Here is a 24142-nt window from a genome sequence, read left to right as displayed (position 1 = left end):
TCCTGCCAAGAATTTAAAACTACATTCCCTATCTCCATCGGAGCTCACTGTGGTCATGTGGCTAAGTTCTGACCAATGAAGTGTACGGTTTCTTTTTAAGATAAAGTTGATTAGTTTACTAATGATCTAGCTATGTAATTTATCTTTCTTCTGTAACCAGTCTGATATAAAATAACAACTTTTAGGATCTTGTACTTTGAACACTTTAAATAGACATTATTTTTAGTTTCAGGAGAAACTTCTTCTACTCAAGGCAATGGGTTTCTTTTCCTTTTCTAAGTCTTTTTCTAGTTCTATACATTCAAGTTAGTTTATAGCCCCATTCCTCCAAAGATGAAAGGCAGCTGATCAAAATATGAAATTAAATGTGATTGTCAGAAAGTAGCTATATTTCTTTATATTTTTAAGATTAACTTAATAGCAAAACCAAAATTATTTTACCTACAAATGTGGAAGGGAAAAGTCAAGAAAGCTCCCAGTTTGACTAGGAATATGTAACCTTCCATACAGGAATGAGCACAGGGAATAAAAAGACTTGTTGAATTGACAAAAGCCTTAAGAATAAGTTATTCTCATGATATATTATTTCAGAAACCTTCTAATGCTATAGCATACTGCCCCTCCCCCAATTTCTTGAGCATTTTATTTTTAAATTAAGTGATAAGGGGGTTTACAGATGAATTTTTGAAAACAAAGTTATTTGCAAAGAGCAAAATATTATGTCATAAGGTAAGTTTATCACTTTGGTACCTGCCTTAGAGAATGGTTTTAGGCTTCAACAGCTTTCTACACCTGATTGCAAGAGGGAGAAATCCACGCCCCACATTTTTTTTTTTTTTTTTTTTTTGCTGTACGCAGGCCTCTCACTGTTGTGGCCTCTCCCGTTGCGGAGCACAGGCTCCGGACGCGCAGGCTCAGCAGCCATGGCTCACGGGCCTAGCCGCTCCGCGGCATGCGGGATCTTCCCGGACCGGGGCACGAACCCATGTCCCCTGCATCGGCAGGCGGACTCTCTACCACTGCGCCACCAGAGAAGCCCACTACACCCCCACATTTTTAACCACCCTTTCATACAGCCTTTAAAATAACAATAATACTAGACTTGACTATTTTGAAACCAATTAGAAGATATCAAAATTTCACTGGGAGGGATGAAACTCCAGGAAGAGTGAGCTACCACACTACTTCTTAATAAACTATACCCTAGTCTTAGTCTCTGATTCTGATTTCCAAAAGCACTTTAAAAATTTTAATCAATTCACTGCCTTCTGGGGTGGTGAATCACTATTTAGAATCACTGTCCCAGAGAAGGAATCTGATACACAAAGATTAATAAAGGTTTTTAGTGCAAGGTCAAAGAACTAGTAATGAAGAAGTCACTGGTGTCACAGTGGTTCCCTCTTCTAAGAAACCAGACTCAATCAAACCAGAAAACTAAGTGCCAGGGCAGTGTAAAATGAAATGTTTCACCTTCACCCATACACTCGCTTACCTCCAAGCCCCCACCTAAGAGCCCTGTATAACTGAAAAACAGTGCTTGGTCATTGTGTTTTCTCTGAAACCCCTAAATCGAGGCAAGGCCTCCTCTGAAATACATATCTTACTGTAAACTAAAGGACATACCAAAGAATTGGCTCAATGTAATTTATATCCCAACATACATTTCTATATATACTATCAGGCTGTGCAGCAGGCAGGCACAGTGCAGTTTTGTGTGGTTTGGAGCAAGATGCTCCACATTTGCGGGTCTCAGTTTCCTCATCTGTAAAATGACAAAATTGTACTAAATGATCAATAAGATTCCATCTGACCATAAGAATCTGTAATTACCTAGGGTTATTTATCCAGAGATTTCTAAGCTCTAGGGTTATTTATCCAGAGATTTCTAAGCTATTAGAAGCATCCTACCTATACTGAGAGCTATGTAGATACTAAATGATGGACCTCCATTTCACCAAAGCAGGCAAACAGCATCAATATTTGTCCTACTTAATGGAAAGAAATAAATTATTACCATGCAAACATATTTTGTAAATCATTATTTACACATTATATGTTGCTAATTCTTTCCAGAGGAATAAATATGGGAGATTCTTCCCTCTGGGAGTTTGCACTTAAGACTGATAACACAGATGTGGTTATATATGCAGAGGACAAATAGAATAAAATAAAAACATTAAACAAAAATGTAGCTGGTGTGCATCACACATGAGTAAAGGGCAAGGAAACCTTATATTCAAGCTGCCAAGGCAAAAGTTACCTGCATCTACAAAATTTCAACCTGCATGTGATGTTTCCATATTTAGCTGATCAGACTGTAAACAAGAGAATTTCCATAACCCAAAACAGTGAAGCAAAGCAACGCTTTACTCAAGTTTTATTTCAACTTCTGTCTATTTACTTTTCTTCACATACAGCTTTGTCCCTGGGGAAGGAATACCGTATGTGTCAAAACAGCATAGCAAGCCCAGGAAGTGGCATAAAATTGATTAATTACCCATTTTCATGGAAACTAATTACTATAAACATTTAATTTTCAATGTCAATAGTTCACATTTAGATGTACCACCCATGGATAACCAACCTGTATTTCTGATTTTCACAAAAGCACATCTGATTTCCAAGATAAATTTATACTTTAAAGGAAAACTGCCTCATATTGTAGAGATCTACAATAACAATCTTTGTGTGTATTTTTCCTGCCCTTATCTTGACTATTCAAGCTTGCTTTCCCATCAAATTAATTACTCCATTTGAATGCAAACAAATAGTAGGAAATTCAACACAACTCTATATATTCTTCTAAATTCTAAGTTTTCTATTTTTTTTATGCAAGGATCCATGCAATAAGATTCCTTTCTAGTCACAGAGAAATTTGAAAAAAAAAAAAAAAAGCCAGCAGACAACAACTTCTGACGATGCAAATGAAGCACTCATTCAAGTATATACAGATACCCATGCAGTTATATCTCTGGCTGCAAAGCTGCATGAGAGGAGTGATCAACTAGCTTTTTGGAACCCAATGACCTCCTGTTCCCCACTCACCCCTCTGACCCCATCAAATGCTTATCTGTGGCCACGTCTCCAGCATTAGAGATAATACCACCTTTAACCCAGCTGCTGTTAAAAATAACATAGATCAAATCCTTTCCTTTCCACAAACCCAAAGAAGATTCAACATTTAAAGTGCAAAAGCCAAAAGCAGTAAAGATTTTAAAGGTTTTTAAAAAAAAATTTGTGGTAAGGCTCTTCTCACCACTGTTTATCATCCTACAGAAACAGAAGAAACGTATCATGGCTTTTGCGTATTAACCAAGGGCTGGTGCTGCTACCTCCCTGACAATCCACAAATTTTCAGTCGAAACCTGATGTTAGCAGAATACATTCAATTTGAATAAGACATTTAAATCAGGACCGTGTTCTTCGACCAAACTAGGAAGCAAAAAATGCAGCTACACACCCATCAAAACTGCCCCCTCTTTCTCCCTCTTGTGATTGTCTCTCTTAAATAAAAGGACAGAAAAGCTGGAAATCAGCTGACTGTACTCACTGTAAATGCTTTTGTCCCTAAAGGTCCTTCAGGATTAAGTGCCTGGCTCCTCCTCCTCTCCCCACCTCGGGTTCTCTTCTTGTAGCCAAACAAGATAAAGGCCGGTATCAGGGCTGCTTCATGCCAGCAGGACACTGGTGAGTCTGTAAGGCACCAGCTTCAAATGCCCTTAGTGGCCTAAATCTCTTGCAAAGAGAGGGCTACTACACTGTCCCTATTTGGAAGCTAATCTATAAGCTCCAGGCTTGTGAGGTTATAGGCTGGGCTTTTGCAGCGGTGATAAGTGAGTTGAGAACAAGGAGACAGTTGCCAAAACAAGGATCACTATGGAAAAGAGTGTTTGGGTAGACAGAGCACAGTCAGGCACAGTTCAGAAGAACCAAGACTGTATACCCCAAAACTGAGCAAATCCTAAAGCAGGATAAATTTTAAAATGTATAAATAAATTAATAGTACTATAGTAACATAACCAGCTGACAAAGTCAATCTGAGCTAAATGCATTCAAGCCCTCTCTCTTTTCTTAGGAAGAAACTGTTCTTTCCAAACAAGAGCATCTTCATGTGTATAGTTTGAGAGGTAGTCTTATCATCATGTGAATCACCCCCAAACCTAAATACTTACTCTCAATCTTTCTGTGCTCTGCTTACTGCCCCCAAAATGAGAGACTAAAGCATAATTCAGGCCAAATTAACGAATCTGCTTGCTACAAAGGACACATTACAAAACTGGGGTAGAGAAAATTAAGTTAGGCATCACTAAGTGCTTTTTTCTCTTGCTTCTTTTTTTTCTTTCATATTCTCATAATCATTCTTCACAGAACCTGTTCACAGAGACTGAATTTTGAAAGGGAAAGAAAAGTTCCACTGGAATGTTTTGAATTTTGTCTCTGGCTAGCTCTCATGCTTTGACTGCATTAAGGAAAACTAAATGAACTCAAGAGGTGAACCCTATATCCGATTCCAGGACTCTAGAATCGGGCTCTACAAAAAACCCCACAAAAACAAGCTTAATAAATTGCTTAATTAAATGTCGCAGTCTACCCAGATGAATGAGGCTCTAATTCATCACCTAGTTTTAAATCTTGCTGCCTGTCTTACTCTCTGGCCTCTTGTGAGGTCAAGGGTTGGGAAACTTTAAATGGCTTTAAGCTTTTTAAGAAGAGAGCCAAAGAATTCCTACAAAATATTAAATTTGTACTTAAGGGAAAAAAGAGTGAGTGGCTTTTGTAAGATGCTCTAAGGAAGTCTCCATAATCACTGATTCCTCCTTCTCCTTGGCCCTCTTGTCCTCCCAGCCCCACGCCCCCCAGCACTCATCTGGAGTAACACTGATAAGTGAGATCACTGTGGTAACCCCAGATTAGGCTCACTTTCTAATCCTCCTGCCATAACAGAGCAGCCTGCAAGTGGATGTCAGTGAGAAGAAAAATCTCAAGGTTTAAGTGCACAGGCTTGGGGAGCAGAGAAGGGAGTGAAAGCAGCATGTAAATACAGGGGCCCAGACAGATTTCTACAATTTAAAAGACCTTGGTGTTATCACTGATGTTCCCCCCAACACTTTTCCCCTTTACTATATCCTTTTGTATGGCTGTCCCCTCGGGCAAATGGCTGATTACATCTGGTTAATCACACAGAGACCATGCACCCTCTCCTGGGTCTCTCCTAAATCACTGCTAACTCCCTTGCCCAGAGCATAGGGTCTTCTGTCACCCATAACACACTTCATCAATCATCTTCCTTGCTCAAGCCGTCCGTCCTCCTACTATGCACTCCCCCACCCTGCATTATTCAGATCCTTCTGTGGAGTGGACACCCAGATTAACTCAGTTAGTCATCACACCTCCCATGTCTTCCTTCCACCACTACAGTGGTCAGCTCCTGTCACTCAGAGACTCATTTGGCTGCATCACCCAACTTGGGGTGGGGGTAAGAAATATGAACACTCATCAGCTGCAAATGGTGCCCGGGGTCATGAATGTGTGGATCTGGACTCAGTGACTCTAATGAGCGTTCACATTTCTTACCCCCACCCCAGGTTGCTAATAATCACCTTTGAGCATTAGGCAGCCACCTTTCTGTCATTCAAGAAAATGTCTTGGGAAGAACTGGATTTGTAAAACTAATACATAATTTATACAGTTGTTACTTTTGTCAATGCTATTGATACAAAGAAAATGGAACAAGATTCATTTCAAATCAACTGACATTACTGAGAATCAACTATATATAAGGCATTATGTATATATATGACTCATCAGATTTACTTTCAAGGAAATTATAATTTAATGGGGACAATTTCCCTCCCTCCACTCTCCCCTAACACACACACACACACACACACACACACACACACGCATCTACTGATACCTATTACATAGGCAGGATGTGGGCAAACAAAGCCCTGTAAGGCCCCAGCAGAATGGCATTAATCCTGGATGGAGGAAAGATAAGAACCTTTACTGAAGAAGGAAACATTTGAGATGAGCTTGTAAAAATGGCTATAATTTAGATGGGCAGAAAGAGAAGGGAGATGGGGAAAAAAATTCCAGGCTGGGAGAAATACATGGACAAAGATACCAAGAAGTTGGGAGAATCAGCAAATAATTCAGTGTTGAGAGGAACTGGGAGCTTGATGGGAACCAGAAGCAGATAAGGCTATAAGGTAAGTTGCAGCCATGTTATAAGAGGGCTTTGAACACCATTCTATGGAGGTTGGAATGAGTCTCACAGGCATCAGGAACTCTAAAAAGATTGCAAAAGAAGAGAAATAAAATTACAGTTGTTTGCTAGAATGAGACAGAAAAATCAATATACAAACTCTTATTTACCAAGAAAATGAAATGAGAAATCAGCATTATGAGAGAATCAACATCTTCTTTTCCAGGCAGACTTCATCAATATAAAATGTAAGGCTAAAAACTTCTTTATAGCCCATAAAAAAACAGAAAGAAAGCCTGATTCAGATCTAGAAGTCTGACTTTTAGATCAGAGTGATTAAAGGAGTGCTGTGCTCTGTTCTACCTACTCCATTAAATATAAAAAGAGTTCTCCATTTTTAGCTCCCCATTAACCCTAGCATCATAGATTTGAAGTGGAAAACAATTTTAGGATCATTTTATGCAATGTTTTCATGTTTTTTCTTGCTCTAAAAAGTTTTAATTAATTAAAAAGTAATATATATTAATTCAAACATTGTAAAAATAGACAACACTGAAGTTAAAAGATCCTCCTCTATCTCAATATTCTCATCCCCAGTCAATAAGTGTTAAGGGGCTATTTATCTTTTGTGCCCTCAATATGTAAAGTAGAAAGGAAATGAGCCCTAAAAGAAAAGTTGTCTTTAAAGATTCTGAAGTCTAAATTAGTTGGTTACCTCTACTAATGAAGCAATATAGAAGTGTTTGCTAATGCAGTGTTTATTTACCAGGTATTAATAGGTATTCTACAAAAAGTTGCCACTGACAAATAAATTGAGAGAGTGCTAGGCAACTTCTGGGAAGAGACAGCCAACTGAATATATGTGTCTAATTTGGCTCCCTTCAGAAACCTCACTAACGCTACTGCAGAGTGGTTATAGTTTGAAGTTTGTTTTTGTTTTTTTTTTTTAAGTATAAACACTCAAGAATGGGAGGAAAAATAGTAATATTTTTGGAAGCTGAAAATCAGATGAACAAGTGATAAATGCCTTAGCCAACCCAAGAAAACAAAATCCTAAACCAAAGGCACAGAGAGCAAAGAACCAACCTGATTTTACTTCAGAATTCTTTAAGTATTTTTGAAATTGCTGGAACCAGATACCTCTGCAACTGGAGATGGAAAAGTATGTAGTGAAAAATTAACTTTACCCAAAAAAAAAGTCTGGCCTTTGTTCCAACTCCTAAGAGGTAACCTCTAAACTTCCAGAATGTCCTGAGTGATAGGATTATTGTTGTTGTTCATGGTGGGCCCCTCAGATGACACCTAATAGTCTGTACTAACAAGGTGATGCATGATGGGGGCTAGCCAGACAGAAAGACCATTCATGTAATTAGAGGGTTGGGGCTTTGAGCAACCACATGGGCAAAGATTCAATCATTCATGTCTAAGTAATGAAGCCCCAATAAGAACTAGGACACTGAAGCTCAAGCAAACTTCCAAAATTGGCAATACCCCATGAGTATTGTCACACACCAAGGGCAAGGGTAATGCATCCCTAAGGACATGGAAGCTTTGTGTTGGGAAACTTCTCAGTCCCAGATTTCACCCTATGTGTTTCTTCCTTTGGCTGCTTCTGATTTGTACCCTTTTGGTATAATAAAACTACAATTATAAGTACAGCACTTTCCTGAGCTCTGTGAGTTGATCTATCAAATTATCAAATCTGAAGAAATCTGTGAGAACCTCCAAATTTATCATTAGCTAGTCTCATGTGAGGACAGCCCTGGAGACCCCTGAACTTGCAGCTGGTGTCAGAAGTCTTGGGCAAACCAGACAGTCTTGGAGGACTGTACCCTTAACCTCAAGTTTGGCCTAACTCGGGGTAAAGGGGCAATGATACACTGAGAAAGAAGATTAATTCTAATTTAAAAATGTTTAGAAGCAGTTAGAATTCTAGGTCTTTCCTTACTCTGTGTTGCTGGGTAGGTGTACCCACTCCAATTCTAGAGGTTTATTCTCCAGAAAGAATCAAAGGGTCTCTGGACCTAGGGACTCTGGGCAGTTGAGTATAGAGGTACCTTGAAAATAGGTGAATTAAGTTAACATAGGCATTCTGAGTGCTGAGACCACCCCCAGTCCTCTTCCACAACTTGACTCTCCAAAGCCTTTATCCTCTAGTTAGCAGACTAGAAACCAACCCCCCAAGGAGATCTGATCAGTCCAAGAAGACATGATACTGAAAATTGGCACATCCAGATCACCCTACAATGACATTCAGTCAATAGGCCTACCCACACACTCAGAGCATTCAATCAGCTTTCTAGTCTCCTACTCTTAAATATGACCAGGCAGTCAAGGATTAGCAGAGATTAAGGGAAAACTCTAATTTGGATAACAGGCCCAAAGGAAGCAAACAAAAAACCTCAACCTGGAGGAAAGATTATGCAAGGAGATGATTTTGGTGAAAAAGAAAAATTATCAGAGATAAGCTTTTGTATCCATGAACAGAATTTTATTTTTTAAAAGAAATATTTATAGAACAAAAAAAAATTTCAGCAAAATAAAAACATGATAGCAAAAAGGGAAATCTCAATACAATGGCTGAAAATAAAGTTGAGGAAATCTCACAGAAAGTAAAGAAAAAGATAAATAGACGAAAATGAGGAGAGAAAGATAATTAGTGACCAATCCAGGAGGTCCAACACCTGAAGAACAGGAGTCCCTGAAGGCAAAAGGGAAGAGAAAGGAAAATATCATTAATAAAATCTTTTGAGAAATGAAGGACGTGAGTCTCTACTTTAAAAAGACCCATCTAGTGTATGAAAATAGACTCACACTAAGGCACTTTATTGAAATCCCAGAATATTAGGAAAATAAGATTTGGGTTAGAAGCAGAGGTATATACAAAGAATTATAAATTAGATTGCTTTGGATTTCTCAGCAGTAACTGTGATACTGTGATTTATAATAAAAATATATATTTGGTCTTTGTCCCCTTTCTGGCACAGAGCTCCTAAAACTCTTGGAAAGTCCAAAGCACAAAAGCAATGAGAGCATCTTTTGTTATAGTATTTGTTCTTTTGTCCTTAGATCCTGAAATAGCTCCAGAGCAATAATGGTGAAAGGAGTCTTGTTATTCTTATAAGCCCCTTTCAACCACACCTGAGTTTATGTTAATGAGGTGACTTCCAGAAAGGACGGGGGCTGATTGCCCGGGAAACCAACCCTGATTAGGAGGTTGGAACTTTTGGTCCCACTCCCCAACCTCTGAGGAGAAGAGTGATGCTGGAGGTTGAATCAGTCACCAATGCCAATGATTTAATTAATCATGCCTGTGCAATAAAGCCTCCATAAAAACCCAAAAGGACAGGCTGTGGAGAGCCACAAGATTGGTGAACAAGAATGCATCCACATGCTGGGTAGGTGGTATGCCCCAAACTCCACAAACAGAAGCTTCTATGCTCAGGACCCTTCTGGACCCTGCGCTATATATCTCTTTATCTGATTATTCATTCGTATCCTTTAATATCCTTTGTAACAAACTGGTAATCTAGTAAGTAACCTGTTTTCCTCAGTTCTGTGAGTAGCTCTAATAAATTAATTGAACCTGAGGAGGGGGTCATGGGAACCTGAGGAGGGGGGTGATTTACAGCCAGTCAGTCATATCCACAGGAAACAATCTGGATTTGCAATTGGTACCTGAAGTGGGTAGGGGTAGGGGGACAGTCCTGTGGGACTGAGCCCTTAACAGGTGGGATCTGACACTATTTTCAGGCAGACAGTTAAATTATAGGACACCAAGCTGGTATCACTGAGTCGCTTGGTGTGGGAAAAACCACCACACATTTGGTGATCAGAAATGCCAAAAGTGAAGAAGAGTACTGAGAGCGGAAGAGACACACAGGAGTGTGATCTTCCATAAGAGCAACATTGGAAGCTAAAAGACAATTGTTTTCCTCAAGAAGGAAAAAGAGGGGACTTCCCTGGCAGTCTTTCCACTGCAGGGGGCATGGGATTGATCCCTGATGAAGGAAGTAAGATCCCTGCATGCCACAAGACATGGCCAAAACTATTTTTTTTTAATTTTTAAAAAGTAAGGAAAAAGAACTCTAGCATATAATTGAATACTGAGAATAATATAGTTTGATAAAAAATCAAATGTGAGGATAGAATAAGAGACTATTTTCCAGACATTTTCTCAAGAGATACCAGAGTCTCTTTGGTAGATACTCTACCAAAAAAAAGAGTAAACCAAGAAAGAGGAAGTCAGGAGACACAGCAAACAGGAGATCTAGCACCCCAGGGTGGTGAGGAAGAGAAATCTAAGGATGCCAGCCATATACCTAGGCAAGGAAGGCATCCAGCCCAGATTGGAACAGGTCACAAGGCTCTCAGAAAGACTTCTTGAAACAGATGACACTGAAAGAAAACCTGATGCAAATGAACATACCAAGAAGAGATTTATTGATCTAGTGGAGAACCGGGGTTGAATTAAACACATAGAAAACTAAGCAAATAACAACAATAAACTCTGGTATACAAAAATAGAATAGGAATTATATTATTCTATGTGGTTTAGCTAAAAATTGCATTTACATATTCTTAATATAAACACTAGATGTTGGTATAATCCAAATCACAACATAATTTTACAGGAAGAACTGGGGGGGTAAGAATTGTGTGTGTGCACACATGTGCACGTGTGCCCCTGCGAGAGAAAAGTAAGAGAGAGAGAGAGAGATGGGATCGGGGAACAAGCTAAATAAACTCCCATCTTTCATAGTGAGAAGTCAATAGATTAAAAAAATAGAAAAAATACTCAGGAGGTAGCCATACCATTTTGTTGTTTTAAGATGAAAGTAGTTACCAAAGAATCAGCTAACAGATGAAAAATGGTTGCCTCTGGAGGATGGGAAATGGAAAAGAAGGTCTAAGGGCTGTTGTTTGTCTAAAATCACAAAACTACTTGACTCTCAACTATTTGTGTAGAAACACATAACTAAAATATCTAGATTAAAAAATGAAAGTGTTTCTTAATTGCAGGACAGGGTTTTAATACTCTCAGATACATTGAGAATCTCCAAATAAGGGGTAGGAATATTTGGTGCCTTAGTTCCCAAACTTATTTGACTATGAAAATGATTATTTTTGTTTTGTTTTGTTTTGGGTAGAGAATGTCACCAGACTGGACGGGGCACTCAGTTAAAATGCTAAATTTAAACTTGTACCTACCCACTTGTTTAAACACTATATTTTTAAATACGAAATGCTTACTATGATTCAGTTCAATAATAAAGTTGTATTTGTGTCAGTCCAATAATTCCTTTAAGAAATAAGTCTTCCTATGAACTAAATCTGATATGATGAAAGCCACAGGTGATTAAGTGACCGAGTTTACAGCTTATTTCATTGTTTGTCCCATGAGTAGATTTGTTCTGGAGTGAATAACTTTTATTTCTGAAGACAACTGAATCAGACTGAAATACAAAATAATGAACTTAAGCCAAATCTTTCAACTAATATTACATTTGTTTGTGCTACTCATGCTGCAACTTGAGAACACATCAAATAACTACCCACACTGCTGTTCTTTCATAAACAGAAAGCATTTTACGGATGATGAACTCTCATAAAGACCAGGATTTTCAAAAGCATTATTTCCTATTCACTATTATTTCCTACTCACCCTAACCTCCCAGACATGCAAAAAAAAGATTTTCTTTAGAAGATTCTGATGTCAGATTTAAAAATACTAATGGAGACAGCAAAGGCTCTTAATATCCAAAGGTCTGATGTGATCAGAGGTCCTCCCTCTGAATGCTCGTCTACAGAAAGAATAATTAAAGGTCTGGTACTATATTTACTTTTCAAAGAAACAATTTCAGCAAGGTAGAATCTATTTATTTCAAATATTTCACAATCGTTTTGCTTTAAAATTTTTGAATCAAGTTCATTAGATACTGTCAAGCATTTCTGCCCATCCAGTCATCTAACTTGAAGGTGGGTGTCTGATAAAGTATGACTTGCTCCAACATGAATTGGTGTTTTAAAAAATAATTCCTATAATAAATAAAAATTGTACATCATGGACCTTCAAGGAAAAATAAAATATATATATTTTCAAATGAAAAGTAGACACATAGTACAAGCCCATATTTATTTTTGTTCCATATATGCTGGTAAACAATAAAAGCATGGGGCATGAACTAGCTTAGCATAAGTTCACATTCATTGAATTTTTGTCTTTTTCTTAATAAATTATTTATTCTCTTGCCTAAGAAAATAAATAGCAATAATAGAAAGTGCTGAGTAAGAGCTAATGACTTAAAAGCCTCTAAAAAGAACCTAGCAGATCCTTCACCAACCCTAAAAATTGTTAGATTGAATATTACCAAATGCTTTGACAGATCTGCCTTTCAGCATACAGAAAAAAATATTTTATTTTTTAAATTTAGGTGGCTCCTCTAAATCATAGGGGTAAAAGGGACAAAATGATGAATACTATAACAGATCAACCCATACTCTCTCCCCTCTGTAAGACAGCTAAAGCTTAAGTTGAAATAAAAAACCCTCCAGCCATTAGATTTTATCACTTACCACCAACCAAGTCTAGCTGTGGTGTGGGAAGGGAGCAGCAGTTTCCCAGAGAGGTCATCATTTCTGAGGCTTTCACTTCTTGCTCTCCTTAGGTAAGTCTTGGATAAGACTTTATCATCAAGCACATGAGCACCTGGCAGTCATCCAAGAGTGATTCAGATGCACTAAAGCTGACTAAGATTTTTATTTTAATTTTTCATATCTTCCTTACCAATAGTTAAAATTGATATGACACTCAGAAACAGTAGTTCCTTCTCCAATAGGCTCAGAAAATCATCCGTTTATAATTTTTCAATTAATGCTTCACAATCATATCATATATCACATGACACAGCTATTCTGGGTCTTACTTAGTCATTTGCAGCCAAATACAAATGAACCTCAGACAACTTCTGCTTGTCATAGCTTCTATTCATTGTGCCCTTTGCCCTGATCCTCTCATTCTTAATAGTTCCATATGATTCCTTGATCTGGATATTTAATGTCTTTTGAATGAATTTCTTCAACAAGAAATGTTACTTCATACGCTTGAAAATGAACAATCGAGAATATTTCTTCAATATGTAGCTGACAATTTTTAAAATAAGAGTATTTGGAATGACCCTTTAATTAAACTGGAGTCTACAAGGTGAGAGTTCTGTTTCATTTTTTAAATAATGTAACACAAGCAGCTGAGAGAATATGGTTTTTCTCTGCTTCCACCATAATGCACAAAATAACATGAAGAAAACAGGTTTAGACGGATTTATAAGGAGGCAGAGGAATATATTGGCCTGACAGTTTTATGTATACCATAGTTTAAGGAAAAAAGGAATTTAACGAGCATCTCATTTTGACACTTTCCTTGTGCTATGGAAAACAAGTGAGTCAACACTTGTTTACCATCCACCTTCCAGGAACTTCAGGTCCAGGAAAGGAAGAACTAGCAGCTTCTGTGTGTACTTACTTCTCAGCTGAACTATAAAGAGAAATCGGTTGGAGAAAAACTAATCTTGAACATACTTTAAGTCTGTACTTTTTTTCCATTTTTTTCCTTTTTTACCAGCTTTATTGAGATATAATTGATGTATAAAATTGTGTACAATTAAGTGCATGTGACGATTTGATACACACAAATATTGCAAAATGATTACCACATAAGGTTAGTTAACACATCCATCAACTCACATAATTATGATTTTGTGTGTCTGTGGTGAGATCACTTAAGATACAGTATTATTAACTATAGTCACAAGGCTGTCCAATAGATTCCCAGAAACTAATCATCTTATAACTGGAAGATTTTCTCTCTAACAACCACCATTCTACTTTCCATTTCTATGAGCTTGGCTTTATTTTAGATTCCACATAAAAGTAAAATCATACAGTATTTGCCTTTCCCTGTGTGACTTTTATCACTTAGCCCTCAGGTCCATCCATGTCACAAATGGCAGTATTTCTTTTTTCATGGATTTTATATATATATATGTCACCTTTTATTTATCCATTTGTCTGTTGATAAACACAGATTTTTCTCATATCCTGGCTATTGTGAACAGTGTTTCAATAAACATGGGGGTACAGATATCTCTTCAAGATTGTGATTTCATTTTCTTTAGATATATACACAGAAGTGGGATTGCTGGATCATATGGTAGCTCTATTTTTAATTTTTTGAGGAACCTTCATACTGTTTTCCATAGTAGCTACACCAATTTATATTCCCATCAACAGTGCACAAGAGTTCCCTTTTCTCCACCTCCTCACCAGCACCTGTTGCCACTTGTCTCTTTGAGAATAGTTATTCTAATAAGTGTGAAGTGATACCTCACTGTGGTTCTGATTTGTATTTCCCTGATGATTAGTAACATTGAGCAACTTTTCTTGTACCCGTTGGCCATTTGTTTATCTCTTTGGAAAAATTTCTATTCAGGTCCTCTGCCCATTTTTTAAATTGGACTATTTGCAGGGGGTGGGTTGTTATCAAGTTGTATAAGTTTCTTACATATTTTGGATGTTAACTCCTTATCTAATATACGGTTTGCAAATATTTTCTCCCATTCCATACACTGCAAAAACTCTCTCTTCCCAATTGAGAATTCCTGGCTCCTTTGTCAAATATGAGTTGAGCATACATGCATGGTTTTATTTGTAAGTTCTATGCTCTATTCCATTGGTTTATGTGTTTGTTTTTATGCCAGTACCATGCTGTTTTGATTACTATATCTTTGTAGTATAGTTTGAAATGAGGACCTGTGATGCCTCCATCTTTGTTCTTCTTTCTCAAGATTGCTTTGACTGTTCAGAGCCTTTTGTGGTTCCATAAAAATTTTAGGATAGTTTTTTTTCTATTTTTGTGAAAAATACCATTGGAATTTTAATAGAGATCACATTTAATCTATATATGGCTTTGAGTAATATGGACATTTTATTAATATTAGAGAGGTGGCCAAGATGGTAGAGTAGGAAGACCCTGAACTCACCTCCTTCAACAGACACACCAAAATCACAGCTACTTATAAAGCAACTATGAGAACAACCTGAAGACTAGCAGAAAAGATCTTCTACAACCAAAGACATAAAGAAGGAACCATAAGATGGGTAGCAGACACAGTATAGCCAGGACTCAGACACCTGGGTCAGCTACCCACAAACGGGAGGAACATCATAATTGTAGAGATCCCCAGTGAGTCCTCATGTAGAGGTCCAAACCTCACATCAGGCTCCCCAAGCCAGGGCTCCTGCACTGGGAAGACAAAGTCAGGACACCTAGCTTTGAAAACCAGTGGGATTTGTTTGGGAAAGCAAGAGGGCTACAGGAAACAAAGACTCCACTCTTAAAGGGCACACATGATATCTCACACGCTCTGAGTCCCATCACAGAGGCAATAGTCTGAAAAGAGTCTGGGTCAATCCACTTGCTGATCTTGGAGAGCCCTCTGGAGAGGCAGGAGGCAACTGGGACTCCCCCTTAAGACAGAGACTCTTAGAGCAGCCATTCTGGGGAGTCTGTTCTACCACAATAACACAGCACTGGCAAGTGCCATTTTGGAATCCTCTCTCTAGCCTATAGCACCAGGGACACAACTCAACTCACCAGTGGACTAGCACCAGCCCCAGTCTTGGCCCCCCTCCAAGGCTGTGCAGACAGCCACATGGGGACTCAAGTCTGCCCTCCAGTGAGCAAGCACCAGCCCCTAGCCCCCAAGGCCATGAATATAGCTGCAGCGGGACCTAGCGCCACCCTCCAACAGGCCAACAATGGGCCCTAGTCCCTCTGGGCTGCACAGACAGCCACAAGGGGACCCAGCCCCACCCATACCCAGGCCACACAGCCCACTGCACAGGAAGCCTACCCTGAAGCCACCACATGAGGCATGACCTTGCAGCCAATCGGCCCAGGGGCCAGCTTGGCCTACCAGCGCACCCACAGTAATCAGCCCCAACACAATAGAAAGGCAAACTCATCCCACATTGAGGGCAACACTAGAGTATATAGCTCTGGTGACCAGAGGGGAGTGCTTCTGGGCCCCATAGGACATCTCCTACATGAGGCCACTTCTCCAAGATTGAGAAATGTAACCAACTTACCTAACACATTGAAATAAACACAGAGAATTGAGCAAAATGAAGAGACAGAGGACTATGTTCCAAACAAAGAAATGAGACATAACCTCAGAAAAAAAACTAAATAAAGTGGAGATAAGCAATCTATCCAATAAAGTGTGCAAGGTAATGATCATATAAAGACGCTTACCAAACTTGGGAGAAGAATAGATGAACAAGTGAGAATTTCAACAGAGTTAGAAAATATAAAGAACAGTGCTGAAGAATACAATAACTGAAATAAAAATATACACTAAAAGAAATCAACAATAGATTAGGTGATATAGAGGAATAGATCAGCAATCTGGAAGACAGGATAGTGGAAACCACCCAAGCTGAACAGAAAAAAGCAAAAGGAATTTCAAAAAATGAGGATAGTTTAAGAGACCTCTGGGACAGCATCAAACATACTAACATTCATATCATAGGGGTCCCAGAAGGAGAACAGAGAAAGAAAGGGACAGAGAACTTCTTTGAAGAAATAGCTGAAAACTTCCCTAGCCTGGGAAGGAAAACAGACATCCAGGTCCAAGAAGCATACAGAGTCCCAAACAAGATCAACTCAAAGAGGTCCACACCAAGATACATTCAAATTAAAATGGCAAAAATTAAAGATAAAGAAAGAATCTTGAAAGCAGCAAGAGAAATGCAACTAGCTATACACAATGAAACTTCCATAATACTATCAGCTGGCTTTTCAGCAGAAACTTTGCAGGCCAGAAGGGAGTGGTACAATATATTCAAAATGAAAGGAAAAAACCTAAAACCTACCTGGAAAGCTTATCATTCAGATTTGAAGAAAATATAAAGAGTTTTACAGAAAAGCAAAAGCTAAAAGAATTTAGCACCACTAACCTGGCTTTACAAGAAATGTTAAAGGGACTTCTCTAAATGGAAAAGAAAAGAATATTGTGAAAGGAAAAATCTCACTGGTAAAGGCAAACATACAGTAAAAGTACTAGATCAACCAGTTTTAAAGCTAGTAGAAAGGTTAAAACACAAAAATAGTAAAATCACTATATCCACAGTAAGTAGCTAAGGCATACACAAAATAAAAAGACGTAAAATATGATGTCAAAAACATTAAACATTGGGCTTCCCTGGTGGCGCAGTGGTTGAGAGTCCGCCTGCCGATGCAGGGGACATGGGTTCGTGCCCCGGTCCGGGAAAGATCCCACATGCCGCAGAGCGGTTAGGTCCATGAGCCATGGCCCCTGAGCCTGTGCGTCCGGAGCCTGTGCTCCACTACGGGAGAGGCCACAACAGTGAGAGGCCTGCGTATCGCAGAAAAAATAATAAAATAAAATAAAATACAGTACTCATTTAAAAAAAAAAAAAACATTAAACATGGAGATGGCAGTAAAACTGTAGGGTGGTTAGAATGTGTTCAAACTTGAAAGATCATCAATTTTAAATAATCATATATATGAACCTCATGGTAACCACAAACCAAAAACCTATAATACACACACACACACACACACACACACACAACACAAAAGAGAAAGGAATCCAAGCATACCATTAAGACAGTCAGCAAATCACAAGGGAAGACAGCAAAAGAAGAAAGGAACAAAAAGAACTACAAAAACAACCAGAAATCAATTAATAAAATAACAGGAAGCACATAATCATCAATAATTACTTCAAATGTAAATGACAGAGTGGCTGAATGGATATAAAAACAAAACCCATATATATGTTGCCTATAAAAGACTCACTTCAGATCTAAAGAAACACACAGACTGAAAGTGAGGGGATGGAAAAGGTATTCCATGCAAATGGAAAGGAATAGAAAGCTGGGGTAACAATACGTATATAAGACAAAACAGACTTTAAAACAAAGTCTAAGACTTTGCAAAAAGAGACAAAGAAAGACATTACATAATAATAAAGGAATCAAACAACAGGAAGATATAGCAATTATAAATATATATGCACCCAACATAGTACTTAAATACATAAAGCAAATATTCACAAACATAAAGGGAGAAATTGACAGTAATACAATGATAGTAGGGGACTTTAACACCCCACTTAAATTGATGGACAAATCATCCAGATAGAAAATCAATAAGGAAACACAAGCCTTAAATGACACATTAGACCGGATGTAATTAATAAATATATACAGAACACTTTATCCAAAACAGCAGAATACACATTCTTTTCAAGTGTACATGGAACATTTTCCAGGATAGATAACATGCTAGGCCACAAAACAAGTCTCAGTAAATTTAAGAAGATTGAAATCATATTAAGCACCTTTTCCAACCACGATAATATGTGACTAGAAATAAACTGGAAGAAAAGACTGCAAAACCAGAAACAAGTGGAGGCTAAAGAACATGCTACTAAACAACCAATGGAAATCAAAGAAGAAAATCAAAAAATACTTGGAGAAAAGTGAAAATGGAAACACAACAACCCAAAATCTTGGGACTCAGCAAAAGCTAAGAGGGAAGTTTATAACAACACAAGCTTACATCAGGAAACAAGAAAAATCTCATATAAAAAATCTAACCTTACACCTAAAGGAATTAGAAAAAGAATAAAGAAAACCCAGAGTTAGTAGATGGAAAGAAATAATAAAGATAATGGAAATGAATAAAATAGAGACTAAAAAAACAATAGAAAAGACCAATGAAACTAAGATCTGATTCTAAGAAAGGATAAAAAAAAATTGATAAACCTTTAGCCAGACATGCTACTGATGTCACACTTTACATCTTTTTATGTTGTACATCCATTACTAATTATTGTAGCTATAGTTATCTTTAATGTTATTTAACTTTTATACTAGAGACATAAAAGTGCTTCACACACCACCATCACATTAATAGGTATTCTGAATTTGACTATATATTTAACTTCATCAGTGAATTTTATACATTTTCATGTTGTTATTTAGTGCCCTTTCATTTCAGCTTGAAGAACTACCTTTAGCATCTCTTGTAAGCAGGTCTAGTGGTGATGAACTCCCTTAGCTTTTGTTTGTTGAGGAATGTCTTTATTTCTCCTTCATTTCTGAAGGACAGTTTTTGCCTACAAGGCAAAAGGGATATAGTATTCTTGGTTGGCAGGATTTTTTTCTTTTAGCACTTTGAATACATCATCTCACTCCCTCCTGAAATGCACAGTTCTGTAGAGAAATCCACTGATAACCTTATGGGGTTTCCCTTGTATGTGACAAGTCATTTTTCTCTTGCTGCTTTCAAAATCCTCTCCTTTCTTTGACTTTTAACATTCTATTGTAATGTGTCTCAAAGTGATCTTTGGGTTGATCTCACCTGGGATCCTTGGAGCTTCCTGTAACTGAGTGTTCATATCTTTCCTAAGATTTGGAAATTTTTCAGCTGTTATGTCTTTCTTTAATCTTTCTGACCTTTCTCTCTCTTTTTCTTCTGGGACTCCCATGATGTGAATGTTCATTTATTTGATGATGTCCATAATTCAGGTAGATTTTCTTCAGTCTTTTTCATCTTTTCTCCTTTTTGTCCCTCTGGCTAATTTTTTTGAGGTTAATTGTGCCTTTATTTGCTAGTATAACTTAACTACAATGGCCTGAAAACTTTTTTGATCTAAAAAATACATTTTATATCACAACCCAACAAACACACACTTATCTAATATGTATACATATATAAGTGAAACAAAAGTTTTCTAACTGGCTAATTTTAAATGACCTGTCTTCTAGTTCACTGATTCTTTCTTCTGCACGATCAAGTCTGCTGCTGAAGCTCTCACTGAATTTTTCAGTTCTGTCATTGCATTGTTCAGCTCTAGGATTCCCGTTTCATTCTTTTTTATGGTTTCTATTTCTTTATTAAGCTCATTTTGTTCATGCATTGTTTTCCTGAGATTGTTTAGTTGTCTATTTGTGTTCTCCTGCATTTCATTGTTTTTTAAGATGATTATTTTCAATTATTTGTCAGGCAAATTATAGATCTTCATTTCTCTGTGGTTGGAGCTTTTTTGGTTTCCTTTGGTGGTGTCATATTGCCTGACTTCATGATCCATGTAGCTTTGCATTGTTTTTTGTGCATTTAAATGAGCAAACACCTCTTCCAGGCTTTACAGACTGGTTTCAGCAAGAAAATACCTTCTCCTGTCTGTTCCTCAGGTTGATGGGATTACCTATGGAATCACAGTTATGCTGGGTTGGAGCTGGTTATGAGGCTGTTGCTGGGTATGTGGTGAGATCTATGGTTGGCAGGCTTGTTGTCAGGGTCTCAGATGGATATGGATCATGCCTGGTGCCCAGGTGGCTAGAACTGCCTCTAGTACCTTATTCAGTAAGGTGGTGCTGGGATAAGTGTCCACTTCAGGGTCCACAGTGGGGTCTTCAGACAGTGGATCTATTTCCAGGTGTGTGGCAGGTGTAGTGTCCGGGACGACTGCTGCCTGGTCACTGGATGGGTCCCTGTGTGGGCAACACTGACCCTGGACCATGGCTGAGAGAGGCTGAAAGCAAGCCCCAGGGCTGTTTCAGTTTCCACAGCCAAGGCTGAAGTCTGCAGACCTGCCTCTGGAGGCATGGATCAGTGTGTCTCCCACCAGGTCCCTAAGCAGGCTGGACTGGCCCCTGACTGTGACTAGAGGGGCTAAAGCCAAGTGTAGGGCCCTTTCAGGATCTCCTGAAGCACAGACATGTCTCCCACCTGGTCCCTGTGCCAGCTTAACTGCTCATGGACTGTGGCTGGGAGGGCCTGGAACCAAGTATAGGGCCCTTTCAGGATCTCCAAGAGTTCAGACAGAAGTGTCTGTTGCCTGATCTCTGTGCCAGCAAAACTGCTAGCAGACTGAGGCTGTGAAGGGACTGGAGTAAAGGGCCCTTTCAGGATCTCTGAGGGCACAGATGGGAATGTCTCCTGCTGGGACCCTACAGCCTCAGGACTGTTGGCAGACTGGCAGACTGTGGCTGTGAGGAAGCTAAAGCCACATATAAGGCCCTTTCAGGTTCTCCTAGGATGCAGATGAGAGTCTCTCCTGCCTGGTCCCTATGCCAACAGGCCTGCTCATGGATTGTGGCTGGCAAGGGACTAATGCCTAGTCTAAGGCCCTTTCAGGATCTCCAGGGCACAGATGAGAGTATCTCCTACCTGGTCATGTCTCTGTACTTTTTTTTTAAAACATCTTTATTGGAATATAATTGCTTTACAGTGTTGTGTTAGTTTCTGCTGTATAACAAAGTGAATCAGCTATATGCATACGTATATCCCCATATCCGCTCCCTCTTGCGCCTCTCCCCTACACTTTTTTTTGTTTTGTTTTGTTTTTTTGCGGTACGCGGGCCTCTCACTGTTGTGGCCTCTCCCATTGCTGAGCACAGGCTCCGGATGCGCAGGCTCAGCGGCCATGGCTCATGGGCCTAGCCACTCCACGGCATGTGGGATCTTCCCGGACCAGGGCTCGAACCTGCATCCCCTGCATTTGCAGGCAGATCCTTAACCACTGCGCCCCCAGGGAAGCCCCTCTCCCCTATACTTTTAAACTAGGTTTCTCAGTCTATAGTACACACACCAAAAAAAGGTATCTGACTATCATTACCAGGGTTCTTATAACCTTTTACATTTACACTTATCTATTTAAACTTCTTTTAATATAACAAGATTTATATATATATTTAAATATAACAAGGTTTATATTATAACATGATCTCTGTGATCATGCATACTTTTACCATGAAATTTAAAATAATTATCTTTATGAGGGCAGAACATTTTAAAATAGCATCTTGGGACCACACTATGAAACAGTCATTTGAATTAAATAACATTGTTTTTTATTATTCTAAAAGTAATCAAAAGTCTTAAAATAACAATGGTAATTCTTAAACACTTGAGTATCTGCTCAGTTAAGGCACTGGGATAAGCACATGTGCAAAAAAATCATCACCCTAAAAACCTTAGGAAATGCATGTGTACTGCATACAATAACACCGTAGGATGACATCATCCGATGGCTAATAGAGAGTCTTCTACACCCATATATTGCACTACACCTCCCAAAGAATTCAACATCATGCACATTGAACCCTTTTGTCTTCTTGTCTTTATTTCTTTTTCCAGTATCACCAGATATTTCTGCGTCCATGAAATATTTACAGAGAAAAATATCTTAAAATCTCATTCTTAGGGTGTAATTGGATCAATTACCTCCATTCAAAATTCAACTGGGGAGAGGGGTTAAAAATACATAAAATAATTACTTCTGCTTCAAACTCAACATAATCCAAATTTAATTATCTGAACAGAAGCAAGTTTAACATAGTGAGTGGATTAGTCTGGTAAGTTATTCAAGGTCATCTGCTCCCTAGAGTAAGATTAATTAGAGATCTAAACTACCAGAAGTTCATTGTGTCACTCTCATTTGTAACTTGGCTATAAAGTAAAAGGGCTTCAAGTTTTTCCTCAATGCTTTGTGTCATCTTCATAAACAATGCCTAGAGAATAAGGATAAAATATATCAATATATTCGTTCAGTGGCAAAATTTGACAAGGTAAGCTCTGACAGCCAGCAGAACAAATGTTCTGAACAGAAGACATAGAGATTCTATATGAACAGAGATAGTGACCAGAACATGATTTTCCAAAACATGGTCTACGTAATACTGGTCCTGTAAAGTCCTTGTAAGAAAGGGTTCAGAGGTTGAATACATCTGGGAAACACTGTTAACACACTTCCCCTAGGGGAGATACACAGCACACATTAGCTCCTGGGAGTCTTCGGAAAGAAACTTAATTTTGTTTAACCCAGTATTTTCCAAACATTTTTCTGCATTAACAGAACTTGTGCTTCTTGGGACACACTTTGGGGAACACTACTCTGGAAAACTTCAAGTATTCTTTGTATACAAAGAATGTGGATTCCAGACCTCATGTAGCCAAAAGCAAGAAGCCTTTTGTCCTTTGACTTCAGCAGTCCCTTCCTCTGTCTGCCCAGCCTGACCCAACTGCAATCTACCAGTATTAAAAGAAGAAAAGACTACAAGTCCTGCTTAGTTTTCTATTTTATTTACCTTTTAATTTCAACTCTGAATCTCTCATTCTGCATTTGATAGGTGTATGTCCCTTTTGATATTTTCTTAGTTTCAGACCGGGACCCTTAATCTGACATTCTAGATTCTGGTTAGCCAAATCTATGACTAACTTCTGGCGTTTTTTTATGCTCAGGGTCTAGGTTTCCCTTTGATCCTCTGCAGATACCTGTCAATTAGGTTTCTAGTTTGGGCTCATCCTTCTGCCTGTGACAAAATCAATAAAGGTAAACCCCAAACTGTGACAATGAGAATGTGCCCCATAAAGACACAGAAACCCAACAATGTTTTTGTAGCTTGGATTCATCCATCAGTCAATGAGGAAACACTTGAAGAGCTCCTTCTCTCATCAAGAGCTGTGGCGAATTCAGCAGAAAGCACACTGGCAGGGCACTTCACTTTGAGTTATGTTTGGGGATGAGCTGGAGCAGAAAGCAAGGGAGAAATTTGTGGTTCAATAACTATGAAATTTCCCCATCCTGTGGCTGTATAATTACAAGATTTAAGAATGGTTTCCCCTGAAACTTTTATTTTGGGCCCCTATGACTATCCCTTACTTGCTTAATGCTATCCTTACATGATACCTTTGGGTGATCAGGACAAGAAGCTGTTAAAAAGAAAGACAGGCAATTTAAAGCAGTATATCCAATCCTAAGGCCCTCTAGATAGCCTCCACAGTAGAAATCCAGGAGACACTGTGTATAAAATGGCAACCTGCCTTACTTAGTCTGGTC

At 38.5% G+C, this 24142-nt stretch overlaps 1 protein-coding gene across 4 annotated transcripts in view; it reads right to left on the bottom strand.

The window, feature by feature from the left end:
• The window catches only part of AKAP6 (A-kinase anchoring protein 6), a 595645-nt gene that overhangs the window by 379372 nt on the left and 192131 nt on the right, over positions 1-24142 (bottom strand). The window lies entirely within an intron of this gene.

The sequence above is a fragment of the Mesoplodon bidens genome, assembly GCF_964165515.1.
Source record: "Mesoplodon bidens genome assembly, chromosome: 3".
Taxonomy (NCBI): Eukaryota; Metazoa; Chordata; class Mammalia; order Artiodactyla; family Ziphiidae; genus Mesoplodon; species Mesoplodon bidens.
The sequence above is the reverse complement of the archived record's forward strand: the minus strand, read 5'-3'. Positions and strand labels throughout refer to the sequence as shown.